A 15,974-nucleotide genomic window follows, 5' to 3' on the forward strand; every position below is an offset into this window, starting at 1 on the left:
TCCTGAAGTTCTGAGAAAGGGCATGTTCCTCTGGATCTTGAACTTAAACATAGAAGAGAGCTTTCTCATATTGCTCTAATGACTACGTAGTGATTCTGTTATATTTTGAGGTTTATTTTAAAACAAATCTGAACAGCCTGGTCACATAATCCGCCACTTAGTGTGGTAAAGATTAATCCTATGAATCCCAGCATTTTTTTTTTAACTTGTGGTCAAATATGTAAACCATAAAATTCATCATTTTAAGCATTTTAAATGTACTCATAAAATATATTCTCGCTGTTGTGCAAACATTGCCACCATCTGTCTCCAGAAGTTTATTGTCCCAAACTGAGACTCTGTGCCCATTAAATAGTAAGTTCTCATCACGCCCCCCCCCAACACCCTGGCAACTATCATTCAACAACTTTCTGTCTCTATGAATCTGACCACTTTAGGTGCCTGCTATAAGTGGAATCATACATCATTTGTCCTTTTGTGACTTACTTCACTTAGCAGGTTTTTGAGGTTTATCTGTGTGTGGCATGTCAGAATTTCTTTCCTTTTTTTAAGAATGAATAATATTCCATTATATGTGTCTATCATATATTATTTATCCATTTATTGATGGAAATTAGGGTTGTTTCCACCTTTTAGCTCTTGTGAATAAAGCTATACTGTGAGAAGCACCAAGTTTAGTTAGAAAAATCCACCCGTGAACATGGATACTCTATGGCACCATAAAAAATTCACTTATTGAAAGAATGTATATGGATATTTTTCACTTAGTGAGGGTCACTTAGATATTCTAATAAGGCTTGGTTTGCATACACTGTGGCATTCCTTCTGTGTTTGAAAATGGAGCTATTTATCTTTTTTGTAAGATTTAAATACAATATGATCAATATTATAATGGCAGTCTAATCTCTCCCATGAGCTTCCCCAGTGGCTCAGAGATAAATAATCCACCTGCCAATGCAGGAGACACAGACATCTGTTCGATCCCTGGGTCATGGAGATCCCCTGAAGAAGGAAATGGTAACCCGCTTCAGTATTCCTGCCTGGAAATCTCATGGACAGAGGAGCCTGGCAGGCTACAGTCCACGGAGTCACAAAGAGTCGGACCCAACTTAGCTATTCAACAACGTTTTGGTTATGTCTTTCTAAAATAGTTTCTCCAGATGTTCGGTAACTTGAGTTTTGCTAAGTTAAATTAAATAATGGGAATTCATTGAATTATCCAAGTCAGTTCAAGTAAGATAAAATACCTGAATGTTAACTGCTAAACGAGTCTAAATTGACTTACCCTGTCTCCTTATGAGTGAGTGTGTGTGCTCAGTTGCTTCATTTGTGTCTGATTCTTTGCAATGCTATGGACGGTAGCTCCTTAGGAAGGGGAAACTAAAGATGTGTGGGTTTGTTAGATACACATCTGGTACCACACTGAAGAAAGAAATTGGTATTTGTTTCTAGAGGTTGTGGGATATTCCAATCGGGAAATGCTGGCATGGAGAAGACTACAATGACTTGGTGCTTGGCAGTTTTTGCTAGAGATTAAGATTTTTAAGGGTTGGAATTGTAATATGTAATTGAAGCTACTAAAGATATTAATGGAAAGATTTCATTATGGAAAGAAAATAGGATGTGGCATTTTCAGCAAAATAAGGTATGAAGAATGGAAAAACATTTTGTTAAGGGAAAACAATGAGTGTGCCCTAGACTCAGGTGTGTGTTTGTTTTGGAGGTGGAAAAACAAACCAATAAGGACACAGAAAGTTGTGACTAGTTCTAGAGAGAGAGCCCTATAAAGAAGTTTTGTAAATGGTCCAGCTGAGACTAGATTAAATTTAGTTAGATAAGTGGATTTTGTTACAAAAGTAGGCTGATGCAAGACTGGATTTTTGTTCTTCTCTGTTAAGAGAACAAAGTTTTCTTGGAATATAGCTTTTGGTAACAGATCATGAATTTGTTTGCCTTTAAGACACTTGTATTTGCTTTTTGAAATCTTTTGTCACTTTAAGTAACTAAGTTGCTTCACAAGGACCTATGATCCTATTGGACCAAGTGTTTGAAAGCTATTTGATATTTTTTGACAAACTTCCTGCCTGAATAGCAAATTGTAACTAAAGTTCTTCTGACCTCCAGCTCACTCTGGGATGCTTCCGAGGAACGCAGGGGGCAACTCAGAGAGGAAAATTAAAATAATTATGCTTATTTGATATGTTAAATTACTTGAGAAGAAGTGTCAAGTGATTGGAGATAAACCTTATGTTGTATGGATAATTAACATTAATAGAGATATTCTAAAATTTATATGGAATTCCTAAAAATGTGATATGTACTGATATAATGTTATCAGTCATATTCCAGTTATCTTAAAATATTGTATGTCACAGAAATATCCAAGTTTCTTGTCAGTTGGCCTGTAATCAGATCTTTCACCATGCTATTTAAGTCTTTTGTGGTCTATAGACAATCATTGTTTTACTCTTTTTGTAAAATGAAGATCTTCAAGAAAATTCATAAAGACTTCTTGATAAATGTTTCTGATAACTTACGACCATACTGCTAAACTGTGTAAGAAATTACAAAACTCTGATAGCAAACTTGACAGCTTCATCCAGATCAACAGGAATAAATTACATGGAACTCAATGAATTGATAAATACGATTTATAATTCTATGATTTTTTTCTGAAATATACCAGCTTTTAATCTTTATTTTCCAGAAAAAACCTTTACTCTTATGCTATGACTTACTACAAGTTGATAAATTGCCCCTTGGTAAACAAAGATGAAACTTTTTTTTTCTCTTTACCTGATACTTTCCAGAATTTGGCTTTTCCATCTGACTTGATGGTTTCTTGCAATCAGGTTACTTCTTATACTACCCATTGTTTTAATTGGCTCTTTATTTTCAGTGTGTTTATGGTTTGTCTCTCTCTCTCTGCTGGCATATGACTTTATTAATGTTACCCATCTGTATTGCTTATATCCTGTCTGTTTTATAAGATTGTTGTCTCTTGCATTGCCCAATGTGTATCCATGGCTCCAGCAAAAGAGATGTCATGATAGAGTTCATCATATATACATAGAATCATCGTAATTGTGAAACTCTAGGTATGAGAAGATGGCACCTCACTCCAGTACTCTTGCCTGGAAAATCCCATGGATGGACACGACTGAAGTGACTTAGCAGCAGCAGCAGCAGCAGCAGCAGCAGCAGCACGTATGAGAAGAAGCAACAAGGGAGAACATTTCCTGAATCACAACAGACTAATAAGACAGGCAATCTAGAGAATTTTAGATTATCAGTAAGGGCTGATCCAGAAAAGATCAGCACACCAGATGGCCTAGCAATAGAGTTTTCACCTGATTAGGAATAAAACTTCTTACAAGATTGGTCATGAAAGTGAAGTCGCTCAGTCGTGTCCGACTCTTTGCAACCCCATGAACTGTAGCCTACCAGGCTCCTCCATCCATGGGATGTTCCAAGCAAGAATACTGGAGTTGGTTGCCATTCCCTTCTCCAGGAGATCTTCCCGACCCAGGGATTGAACCTGGGTCTCCCACACTATAGGCAGATTCTTTACCATCTGAGCCACCAGGGAAGTCTCATTGGTCATGAAATGCCTCTCAAATGTTAGTTGAATTAATGACTAATGTGAGGCGCTGTGGATGAAAAGTATTGCCTTTCTTATCAGTAAACAAAGGATGTTGACACCCACCAGCCCAGCAGCCACAGCAGGCGCCTGGCAGCCGCCTGGACTGTTCACCTTGAGGGAATTCAGGCTGCAGACAAGCAGGATACTGGCCATAGATACTTAAGGTGCATAATGAAGGAAATGATTTCAGAGAGGCCAAACTCTGGCACCTTACCAAACACAGCAAACCTCTAAACTCATTAATTTAAGATGTTTCCTTTTCTTTAATAGTAATCTTTTGATGTTCTGACTACCTAGTTTTGGGCTTCCCTTGTGGCTCAGCTGGTAAAGAATCTGCCTGCAATGTGGGAGACCTGGGTTCAATCCCTGGGTTGGATTTCCTGGAGTAGGGAATGGCTACCTACTCCAGTATGCTGGCCTGGAGAATTCCATGGGCCGGATAGTCCATGGGGTCACAAAGAGTTGGACACGACTGAGTGACTTTCACTTTCAGTTCTAGGCTTCCCTGATAGCTCAGTTGGTAAAGAATCTGCCTGCAATACAGGAGACCCTGGTTCAGTTTCTGGGTCAGGAAGATCTGCTGGAGAAGGGATAGGCTACTCACTCCAGTATTCTTGGGCTTCTCTGGTGGCTCAGCTAGTAAAGAATCCGCCTGCAATGTGGGAGGATTTAATCCCTGGGTTAGGAAGATCCCCTGGAGGAGGGAAAGGCTACCCACTCCAGTATTCTGGCTTGGAAAATTCCTTGGAGTGTATAGTTCCAAGGGGTCACAAAGAGTCGGACATGACTGAGCAACTTTCAATTCACTTCACCTAGTTATTGTTGCAAAACCGCCATATCTTGGCTCTTCCTTTAACTCTTCAGCACAGTCCTGCATACCAATTTCCCTGTTTTTAATTCTTTTCCATGACTTTCCCCTTTAAATTGTTGGAGGACAGGTACAATTTCAAGCCCAGGAGACCTTGTGAATATGATGCTGCCCAGAAGCCACAGTTTCAGGTTGTTGTTGGGCCATGTGGCTAGGAGGTGAGAGGATTTCTTGATGCCCAACTCTGGTTTCTTCTGCAGCCAGAGCTTTAGTGGAAGTCCTGTGGAGTGTTGGGGATTTTCTCCCCGGGACTTGGAAGCGACGAACCTGAAAGAAGGACACTCGGACAGTCTCTTGCAAGGACTGACAAGTTTATTTCTGCAGTCAAGCCTTTTTATAGAAGCAGGAACAAAGAGCTTAAAGTATATGGCCAGCAGAGCGCATACGGGGTTAACACATAATCAGTAAAAACATTTCATGGACAGCGCGCTCTAAGTGACTCACGTGCTTATCCCACAACCTGTTTTCTCAAGTAGCATCCCTATTTATTATTAAATCTTGGCACCGAGCATAACCAAAGGCAGGAGATGTTTTTCTGTCCGCAGTACAAAGCCGGGTACTTCTGGCCCTTCGCCATTTTCCCAAGGACTTTCTCCTTTTACGGCTATTTTGTACTACGCTTCCCAACATATCCTCCTTTGTTTTTAAATTAAGCTCGGAGGCTGCTAGTTGGACTCCCTTGTGGGAGGCAGGGAGTCTTAAGTAGAGACTTCTGTATCCTATAAGCAATGACAAAAAGAGCAGGGTGATTAATACATATATAAAAATATTGCTTCCTGAAAGCCAAGCTCTAGGGTCTAGAAACGATAGGGTTTTGGTTAAAGTATCATAGAATTGAGTGCTATACAATTCCCTAGGTACCCTAACTTGAAAATTAGCAACTTGTTGTTTCAACAAATTGATGTCTGAACTTGAGTTATCTGTGAGATCCTGCAAATGTGCCTTAACTTTATCCCAAGGATATTCAGCGCTATTATAGGGCATGTTAGTCAGACAAAAAGAAGTAAAATTCCAGTGACAGCGTATACATGTTCGGAAAGTCAGTTGCTGCATTTGATCTCCTAAGTAGATAACCACAGTTTGTAACTCATTAATTCATGTTTGTAATTGCTGATCTATTTGAGCTTGTCGAGTCCATAGATCATGATAGTCTTTGTGTCAAGCAGGGATAAAATCATGATTTTGTATAGAATTATGTAAAGCCATACCAGACAAAGTTCCTACAGTCACAATGGAGATAAGGCTTAAGATGCCTGCAATAATCCACCCAATGATGCGCTTAGATCGCCTAAGCCCAGTTTTCAACAATACAGAAAGAAATACAGAATCAGTCCAAGGTTCAGTTAAGTTTATGGGAAGCCATAACTCAGATCTTTGTTTAACTAGCGCAATGCTAACACTGTGATATGAAATGGTGTGATTTAGGCAGGTATACAATGCACATGCAGTACAATTGACAATCTTGGCCGATAAGTCGATATCAAAATGCCCTACAATAAACAAGTATGGAAGGTGAACACACGACTGAATATAGCCAGTAGTATTATATAGGAAGGTATAATTAGAAGGACAAAACACACCCACAGTCCCATAAACACTAGCAAAGTGCTCTAAAGCTGCTGGAATTTTCCAAATGTGCCATTGCTCTGGCCCCACAATGGGGACGACAATCCTGGGTCGTGGGGGTGATAAGCCCCCATTATACCAATTCAGCAATATGTCCTTATCAGTCCAGAAACTTGTCTTAGATTTATGAAAGCCTCCAATGCTTGATCTATTAAACCAGAAGCAGTTATGATGTTCCTCCTGCTCTTCAGAACAGTTTACATTGCCAGAAACAGCTTATCTGGAGTCATAGGAGTCCCAGTACTCTTCAGTGTTTGCTCAGCCTGACGAGTCATGTTTTTCACTTGAGCCCATGTGGGGTAAGGATTCAGACGATGGCGTTTCCTCATTGGCTCCTCCAGGGTCATTGACGAGACCCTTCGCGTCAACTTCGTCACTTCCCAAGGGAGTCCGGTCTTGGGGTCCCTCTTGGTAACGGACATGGCGAAGGGAACCCAGATTTCCTCTCCATCTGCAATGACAAGACCATAACCCTTGCCTAGAAGTCGTAAGATTCCTGGCAGCCACTGATTAAATTGCTTATACCATATTGCTGTATTGATTTCTAATTTGCTGTTTTTGTCTTCTGCAAAATGTCTATCTGCACGAGTGTCAGAATTATTTTTTGTTAAGTTTAAAAAATTTAGGGAATAAAGAGTTAAAGATAATAATAATTGAGGGTTCATAGGATAAGAAGTGTATCTCCTCTTCCATATTCCCCCTTTCTGTTTTAGTAAATGAGTTTTTAGGGTGCGGTGGGCTCTTTCAATAATGGCTTGACCCTGAGGATTATAGGGTATTCCTGTAATGTGTGTGATGTCCCATTCTGATAAAAATGAACGAAATGAATGCGAGGTGAATGTAGGTCCATTGTCTGTTATCAAGACAGAAGGAATCCCCATAACGGGGAAGGTGAGTAAGAGTGCGGAAATGGCGTGTTTACTGGATTCTGAAGAGACAGGTATTGTCCAGATAAAGTTGGAAAATGTATCTATTGAGACAAAAAGTAAAGAAAATTTTCTTTAAGGAGCAGTGAGTTAAGTCAGATTGCTAAAGGGAATTAGGTTGTTGCCCCCGGGAATTAACTCCTGAAATCATAGTTCGTAAGTGCAGAGGGGCGCAGACATCACAGGTTTTAATAATATGCCATGTTTCAGTGAGAGGAATATGGTATTTAGAGTGCAATCTTTTAGCATTGGTATGAAGATTAGCATGTTTATCATTGGCAAATATAAAAATGGGAGCTATGAGCCTGTCAGCAGCATCATTTCCTGCAACCAGAGGACCAGATAAACCTGAATGAGCACATATATGTGCAATAAAGAAGGGTTCTGTACATGAGCGAATTAAAGCTTGAGTCTGTGAAAAGAGAGTATATAATTCTTCATCTAGATTGTATAAAAAGGAGGTAACAAAATCAGGAAAAAGGGAAGCAAGGTATTTGGAAGCAGTATACACGTTGAAGGATAATGGTTGAAGCGACAAAAGAGCATATAAAGCATACAATTCAACTCTTTGTACTGAAGAATAGGTAGTGGGTAATTTCTCTTTGATATCAGGGCCGACAATTTCTGCTATGCCTTTCTTGTTGCCATCAATGAAATAGGTGGGTGCATTGGAAATAGGCTGGGATGCAATGATATTAAGTTATAATGAATTTAGTACATTGTAGAAAGTCCTATAATTTTCCTTTCAGTAAATGAAATGAGATAACATTTTGAAAATCATTTAATGCCATTTGCATGGTCAAGTTATACTGTAAGGCAATTTACAATTCCTTTTTTGTCAAGGGAATATGTATTGCATATGGATCAAATCCAGTCAAAGTTTGTACATGGCTTCTTCCTGACACAATTAAGTGCCCTATTTTCTCAATATATGATACAATTTTTTTAGACTGTTTAGTGTGTAAATATACCCATTCTATTGGGCTATACTGAGCTATAATTGCAGTGGGCGAATGTTCAGTGGGGACTATATCTAAAGAAACTGGTTGATCATAATCTAGCCGAGTTGAAAAAGATTGTTCAATGTGTTTCTCCATTAAGGCCAGTTCTTCTTTGGCCTCTTTTGTTAGTTGTCTAGGGCTATTAGGGTCAGGGGATCGCTTTGAAATTTTAAATAAATTTTGTAAGGCATAGGTGAGGATGCCAACAGATGGCTGCAGCCAATTAATATCTCCTAGCAATTTTTGAAAATCATTCAGTGTGCGTAGAGATTGCATAGAAATTTGAGTTTTTTGAGGTCTGATTTTAGATTCTTCCATCAGATCAGATCAGATCAGTCGCTCAGTCGTGTCGGACTCTTTGTGACCCCATGAATCACAGCACGCCAGGCCTCCCTGTCCAACACCAACTCCCGGAGTTCACTCAGACTCACATCCATTGAGTCAGTGATGCCATCCAGCCATCTCATCCTCTGTCGTCCCCTTCTCCTCCTGCCCCCAATCCCTCCCAGCATCAGAGTCTTTTCCAATGAGTCAACTCTTTGCATGAGGTGGCCAAAGTACTGGAGTTTCAGCTTTAGCATCATTCCTTCCAAAGAAATCCCAGGGCTGATCTCCTTCAGAATGGACTGGTTGGATCTCCTTGCAGTCCAAGGGACTCTCAAGAGTCTTCTCCAACACCACAGTTCAAAAGCATCAATTCTTCGGCGCTCAGCCTTCTTCACAGTCCAACTCTCACATCCATACATGACTACTGGAAAAACCATAGCCTTGACTAGACGAACCTTTGTTGGCAAAGTAATGTCTCTGCTTTTGAATATGCTATCTAGGTTGGTCATAACTTTCCTTCCAAGGAGTAAGCGTCTTTTAATTTCATGGCTGCAGTCACCATCTGCAGTGACTCTGAAGCCCCCCAAAATAAAGTCTGACACTGTTTCCACTGTTTCCCCATCTATTTCCCATGAAGTGATGGGACCAGATGCCATGATCTTCATTTTCTGAATGTTTAGCTTTAAACCAACTTTTTCACTCTCCACTTTCACTTTCATCAAGAGGCTTTTGAGTTCCTCTTCACTTTCTGCCATAAGGATGGTGTCATCTGCATATCTGAGGGTATTGATATTTCTCCTGGCAATCTTGATTCCAGCTTGTGTTTCTTCCAGTCCAGCGTTTCTCATGATGTACTCTGCATATAAGTTAAATAAACAGGGTGACAATATACAGCCTTGACGAACTCCTTTTCCTATTTGGAACCAGTCTGTTGTTCCATGTCCAGTTCTAACTGTTGCTTCCTGACCTGCATACAAATTTCTCATGAGGCAGATCAGGTGGTCTGGTATTCCCATCTCTTTCAGAATTTTCCACAGTTTATTGTGATCCACACAGTCAAAGGCTTTGGCATAGTCAATAAAGCAGAAATAGATGTTTTTCTGGAACTCTCTTGCTTAATGCAAAGAAATAGAGGAAAACAACAGAATGGGAAAGACTAGGGATCTCTTCAAGAAAATCAGAGATACCAAAGGAATATTTCATGCAAAGATGGGCTCAATAAAGGACAGAAATGGTATGGACCTAACAGAAGCAGAAGATATGAAGAAGAGATGGCAAGAATACACAGAAGAAATGTACAAAAAAGATCTTCATGACCCAGGTAATCACGATGGTGTGATCACTGACCTAGAGCCAGACATCCTGGAATGTGAAGTCAAGTGGGCCTTAGAAAGCATCACTACGAACAAAGCTAGTGGAGGTGATGGAATTCCAGTTGAGCTATTCCAAATCCTGAAAGATGATGCTATGAAAGTGCTGCACTCAATATGCCAGCAAATTTGGAAAACTCAGCAGCGGCCACAGGACTGGAAAAGGTCAGTTTTCATTCCAATCCCAAAGAAAGGCAATGCCAAAGAATGCTCAAACTACCGCACAATTGGTACCATAGAAGGGGAGGGCAATCCGGGTTGTAAGGGCCCCATAGGTAACATGGTATTATTAACATTTCTTAAATCTATCAATATTCGCCATTTTTCCTGATTTCTTTTTTATTACAAAAATAGGGGAATTCCTCGGGGAAAATGAAGGTTCTATATGAGCTTTTTGTAATTGTTCATTAACTAATTGCATAAGAGCTGCCAATTTTTCTTTAGTTAGGGGCCATTGAGGTGTCCATACTGGGGTATCAGATTCCCAATCGAGGGGCAGCGATGTTAACTCAATGGCCCCCAATTAAAAGGTTCATTTAAAGAAATTGTGGCTTTCGTTTGTTCAAGAAAATCACGTCCCCATAAATTGATTGGAATATTAGTAATATATGGTTTAAGATAAGCTACAATTTGATTAGGGCCATACATTTGTAAATAGGATGCTTTGACAAAAGTTTGTATGGCATTAGCTTCATTTTCTTCTAATTGTCTAGAAGGAGCTATAACCTTATCCCAATCAAGGGGCCATTTTGCAGCTCTAATGATTGAAATGTTAGCTCCGGTATCTAACATGCCTGTGAAATTCTTTCCCTGTATGCATAAAGTAAGCATGGGTTTCCGATGTTCCTTTAATAAGGTGGATAGTGCAGCAGTAAGGTTGGTACTGCCAAAGCCTCCCTGCCGAACTTTATCAGATGCCTTCATTGGTTTGACATATGGCAAAAGTAATAATTGTGCAAAATGTTCCCCTTTTTGTAAGTATAAATTTCCCATTTTCACAACATTTACCATAACATGTATTTCCCCTTCATAATCTTCATCCACACCACCAGTCAATACCATTAAACCTCTCATTGTGCAGCTACTACATCCCCAAATCAGTCCCATTGTCCCGGGTGGAATCGGGCCATAATATCCAGTGGGAATTTTGTGGGGGTTGTATAATTCTATTAGTTCCATATCATAAGGACTAGGTATATCAATGCAAGCACTCTTAGATGTAGCTTCTTGTAGCGTCATAACGCTAGGTCCTCCTTTTGTAGTGGGGCTAGAGGATGGCCCCTTTATCAGTTTCCCTGTTATTTTTGTTGTGCACCGGGGTTCAAAGTGTTTCCATCCTTATCAAATTTAGAATGACACTCATTCAGCCAATGGAACCCCTTTTTACATCTTGGACATATTCCTGGGGGTCTCTTCTTATTAGAAGTAGTAGTATTTTTTCTGGCCTGTGTTGACATGCGACATTGTTTTTTCATATGGCTGGGCTTCCCACAGTTAAAACATTTGGCATTAGCAGCTTTTTGTACATTAAAAGTTTCCAATGTTGCCAATTTTGCTCTATGGGAACTAGATCTGATATCCCTATATGCTTTCAAATATTCCATAAGAGAGCCAGTCTCTCGAATTGGTCTAAGCATGGATTGACATTCCTTATTAGCATTTTCAAAAGTTGTTTTAAAATAATATTTTGTAAAGTCACATCCTTAATAGATTTCTCCATTGCATCCTTTAATTTTCCTATAAATTGAGAATATTCCTCCTCATGTTCTTGAATAATCTTAACAAATGAACCATCAGAGTTAGTGCTATCAACCTTTGCTTATGCCCTGCAGGCAGTTTCTTTAATGAAATGTAACATCTGAGGGGTAATATTAGCTAGTTGCGCAATCATATCAGCCATGGCTCTTGTTCCAGTGAGTATATCATAGGTTAAATTGGCAGGGTTACCATGAGATTGCTGGTCAATCATCAGCTGTCGGGCTTCATCATTAACCCACATTTGCCATTGCAGTAATTGTTGAGGATTTAAAACCATCTTTGCTACTTGAAAAAAAATCATATAGCATCCAACGGTCAGCCCATCCTCTGAGAAATTCTATACAGTAAGGAGAAATAGGTCCATACAGAGTACATGCTTTCCTAAAATTAGACAACATGCTAAAATCTAGATGAGCCCAAGTATTTTGGTCTTGGGCAGGTTGATTAAATTGCACTGGGAAAGCAAAAGTGCAAGCAGGCATCTCCCGAGGAGGAGTGAAATGATTAGTACGAGCAAAGTTAGCAATTGCTGTTGCAGGCGGAGCAGAAGGAAAAACCTTAGATTTGGGCTGTCTGTTGAATGAAATGACCTCCGTTCTAAGTGGCTTCAGTTTTGACATATCCTGTATATATATATATGTCTCTTAGTTGTTTTTCTAAGGATTTTGTCTGATTGAGCATAACATTCTTATATTTCAAAGCACCTTGTATATCTTGTTCTTTAAGCTCATATTCATGTAAAGATTGAATAGTTTTTACTTCCAAATCAATGTTATGTCCTTCGATTTGTTCTATGACAGCCCGTATGAGTGACCAGGTAACTCTTGCTGATATGCTCGCAAAACATTATTTTTAACCCTTTTCTAAATGTCTAGATTGAGTGTCCCCTCTTCTGGGAACCATGAATTGTTCCAGTAAAATATGATAGCAGTTGTTCAACTGATCTCTTGAAACATTAACACCGTTTTGTTTCAAAAAATGATGCATTATAGAAATGAAAGGAATTTTACTGCTATGTTGTTCCAGCCTGCTTACCTCTTTCTGCAGGGACTTGTCGCTTTGTTCAGCCTTCCTTTCAAGTCCCTGTTCATGGCGCCACTTGTTGGGGATTTTCTCCCTGGGACTTGGAAGCGACGAACCTGAAAGAAGGACACTCGGACAGTCTCTTGCAAGGACTGACAAATTTATTTCTGCAGTCAAGCCTTTTTATAGAAGCAGGAACAAAAAGCTTAAAGTATACAGCCAGCAGCGCACATACGGGGTTAACACATAATCAGTAAAAACATTTCAAGGACAGCATGTTCTAAGTGACTCATGTGCTTATCCCACAACCCGTTTTCTCAAGTAACATCCACATTTATTATTAAATCTTGGCGCCGAGCATAACCAAAGGCAGGAGATGTTTTTCTGTCCGCAGTACAAAGCCGGGTACTTCTGGCCCTTTGCCATTTTCCCAAGGACTTTCTCCTTTTACCGCTATTTTGTACTATGCTTCCCAACAGTGGAGTGTGCCACAAGAAATACCAAATGACTGGGTCTCATTTGGTCTGTTTTGTTCAGTGACTTTTTAACTGGGATGGGAGGGGCCTTGGTACAATATTGTGTGTCCAGAGTCCTTATCTGCTTCACATACAGAGACAGCAACTCATCTTTCGACTCTGTTCTCATGTCGGTCGTTACCAAGTGTTGAGGGAACTGGCCAGACGTGCCTAAGTGCTTGTCTATTAGCTACTGTATGTGTGACAGTTTGATACTGTTCATCTCAACATCCTAATTTATTCCTGGCCCGCTTCATTCTCTGCTGGGAATCAGAAGCTTGTTTTTCTGTGGCTCAGTCTGTTTATTGGTTCTTTCTTGAACCAATTGACGGTGTGCATTTTTAGATACATGGATTGCTTCTGACAGTGTTCTTTCTGATCTGACTTCACTCAGTGGATTTTGCGATGTTCCTGTAGAGGGCATGCTCTCATTCTTTTGCATGGCTGTCATCCTCCATCATCTTCCTAGATGGCTTCTTTCTGCATTCATCTCTCCGTGGACGCTTCGTGTGCTGCCACGTCCTCTGTCATAAGTGGTGCTCGTGGCCCATGTGGGTCATTTGTCTCTTTGAAAGCTGGGTTTCTGCAAATATGCCCCTAGAGGTGGGTCTGCCCCCCAGGAACTTGTGTCTCATTTTTCTCACGTGGGACACACAGTTCTTGTGATGGGACGATGCTCGTTTCTAGTGCCCTGTTGGCTGCAGGTGTACAGCATCTTCCCTCATCCCCACCTACATGTGTCTTCCCCTTGGCTCTTTGGCCCTGTAGGTTATTCCAGAGTGCCTGGTTCACCACCCTTGCTCTGCAGGAGGGCCCTGTTGAATCCCTGTTTTCTCTGTATTGGTGGGTATGAGTCTCTCCCAGCTGTCTCCTCTATATCCGCAGCCCCCCTTTTCCACTGTTGACAACCATCCGTTTTGTGTTCTAAGTCTGTGTGTCACTTTCACTTTTGGAACGCAGTCATTGGTGGGTGTGGATGTCTCTCCATTTCACCTGTAAGTGATAGTGTGCTATGTCAGTGTTCGTCTTGCTGACCTCCCTGAGGTCATTGTTAGGTGCAGAAGTTCCTGTGGATAGCATTGTGTCCTTCTTTTCACCTGCCACAACAGATTCCCTCTTGTGTGTGCATCACTTCTGTCTCCATTCATCTGGCCATGCCCAACTTGTTTCCTCCCGATTTCGGGATATTATAAACACTGCTGTGGTGCCTGCTGCAGTGCATGGGTCCTCTGGAATTTTTGTTTTCAAACCATACACTCCGAAGAGGGGGGCTGCCCAGTCATATGGTAGCTCATTGTCTGAATTTCTTTTAAAGGCCCCTGCATCCCATTGTCTTCCCCACTACACCCTGGGAGGGTTCCCCTCCCTTCACCTCTCTTAGCTTTTCGCCTCTGTTGATGTTCTGATGATGGCTGTTTCAGTGGGGCCTGTGACCCCTCCTCCCAGTTTGCTTTGAATGTCTCTAATAAGTCACCATCCTCAACATCATTTTAGGTGTTATTTTTGGTTTCTTTAAATGGTGGGAGTGGCAGTTGCCTGGTGATCATTTCTTCTTCCTACTTTCCCCTGTTTGTAATTCTTTTCCATGACTAATCCCTTGAAATGTTGGGACAGGTATTATTTCAAGCTCAGTAGCCCTCATGAATATTAAGTTCTGAGAATCAGTATTGTTCAGGTTGTTGTTGGGCCATAGGGCTAGAAGGCAGAAGGATTTCTTCGTCCCTGGCTCTGGTTTCTAAAGCAGTCAAGCTTCTGAAATCATGTTTTGGGATTATGAAGGATGGTGTAATGTGCCACACTGAACACCAAATGCCTGGGTCTGGTTCCTCTGTTTTATGCCTCCCCCCTCCCCCAAGAGTTGGAGTAACATTGGTATATGGTACTGTGGGACTCCAGAGTCTTTCTCAGTTTCACAGTTCCACGAGACAGCTGCTGAACTACTCACTGATTCTCTTCTCAAGTATGTTATTGCTGAGTCTTGTCAGAATCGGCTTCGTGTCTGTAGGTCCTGGTTGATTATCTACAGTATATGTCATGGTTTGCTTCTTCATCTCCACTTGCATAGTGGATCCCTCGGCCCATTCATTCTCCTTTGTTAATCAGAAGTTTTTCCGTTTCTGTGTCATTTCCTGTATGTATTCACGATGTGCATTTCAGATTCATGGGATAGCTTATGATATTGTTCATTGATTTTGACTGACTTCACTGGAAAAGGTCAGTTTTCATTCCAATCCCAAAGGCAATGCCAAAGAATGCTCAGACTACCACTCAATTGCACTCATCTCACAAGCTAGTAAAGTAATACTCAAAATTCCTCAAGCCAGGTTTCAACAGTAAGTGAACTGTGAACTTCCAGATGTTCAAGCTGGTTTTAGAAAAGGCAGAGGAACCAGAGATCAAATTGCCAACATCCACTGGATCATCGAAAAAGCAAGAGAGTTCCAGAAAAACATCTACTTTTGCTTTATTGACTATGCCAAAGCCTTTGACTGTTTGGATCACAACAAACTGGAAAATAAGAGATGGGAGTACCAGACCACCTGGCCTACCTCTTGAGAAATCTGTATGCAGGTCAGGAAGCAAGAGTTAGAACTGGACATGGAACAACAGACTGGTTCCAAATAGAGAAAGGAGTACGTTAAGGCTGTCACCCTGCTTATTTAACTTATATGCAGAGTACATCATGAGAAATGTCAGGCTGGATGAAGCACAAGCTGGAATCAAGATTGCCGGGAGAAATATCAATAACCTCAGATATGCAGATGCCTCTACTCTTATGTCAGAAAGCAAAGAACTAAAGAGCCTCTTGATGAAAGTGAAAGGAGAGTGAAAAAGTTGGCTTAAAACTCAACATTCAGAAAACGAAGATCATGGCATCTGGTCCCATCCCTTCATGGCAAATAGATGGGGAAACAAT

The 15,974-nt window shown here is 40.7% G+C and overlaps 1 long non-coding RNA gene across 1 annotated transcript in view; it reads left to right on the forward strand.

Moving 5' to 3' along the window:
- LOC129649828 (uncharacterized) overlaps positions 1 to 15,974 on the forward strand; it is a 33,304-nt gene that overhangs the window by 5,487 nt on the left and 11,843 nt on the right. The window lies entirely within an intron of this gene.

This window comes from Bubalus kerabau, chromosome 4 (assembly GCF_029407905.1).
Source record: "Bubalus kerabau isolate K-KA32 ecotype Philippines breed swamp buffalo chromosome 4, PCC_UOA_SB_1v2, whole genome shotgun sequence".
Lineage (NCBI taxonomy): Eukaryota > Metazoa > Chordata > Mammalia > Artiodactyla > Bovidae > Bubalus > Bubalus kerabau.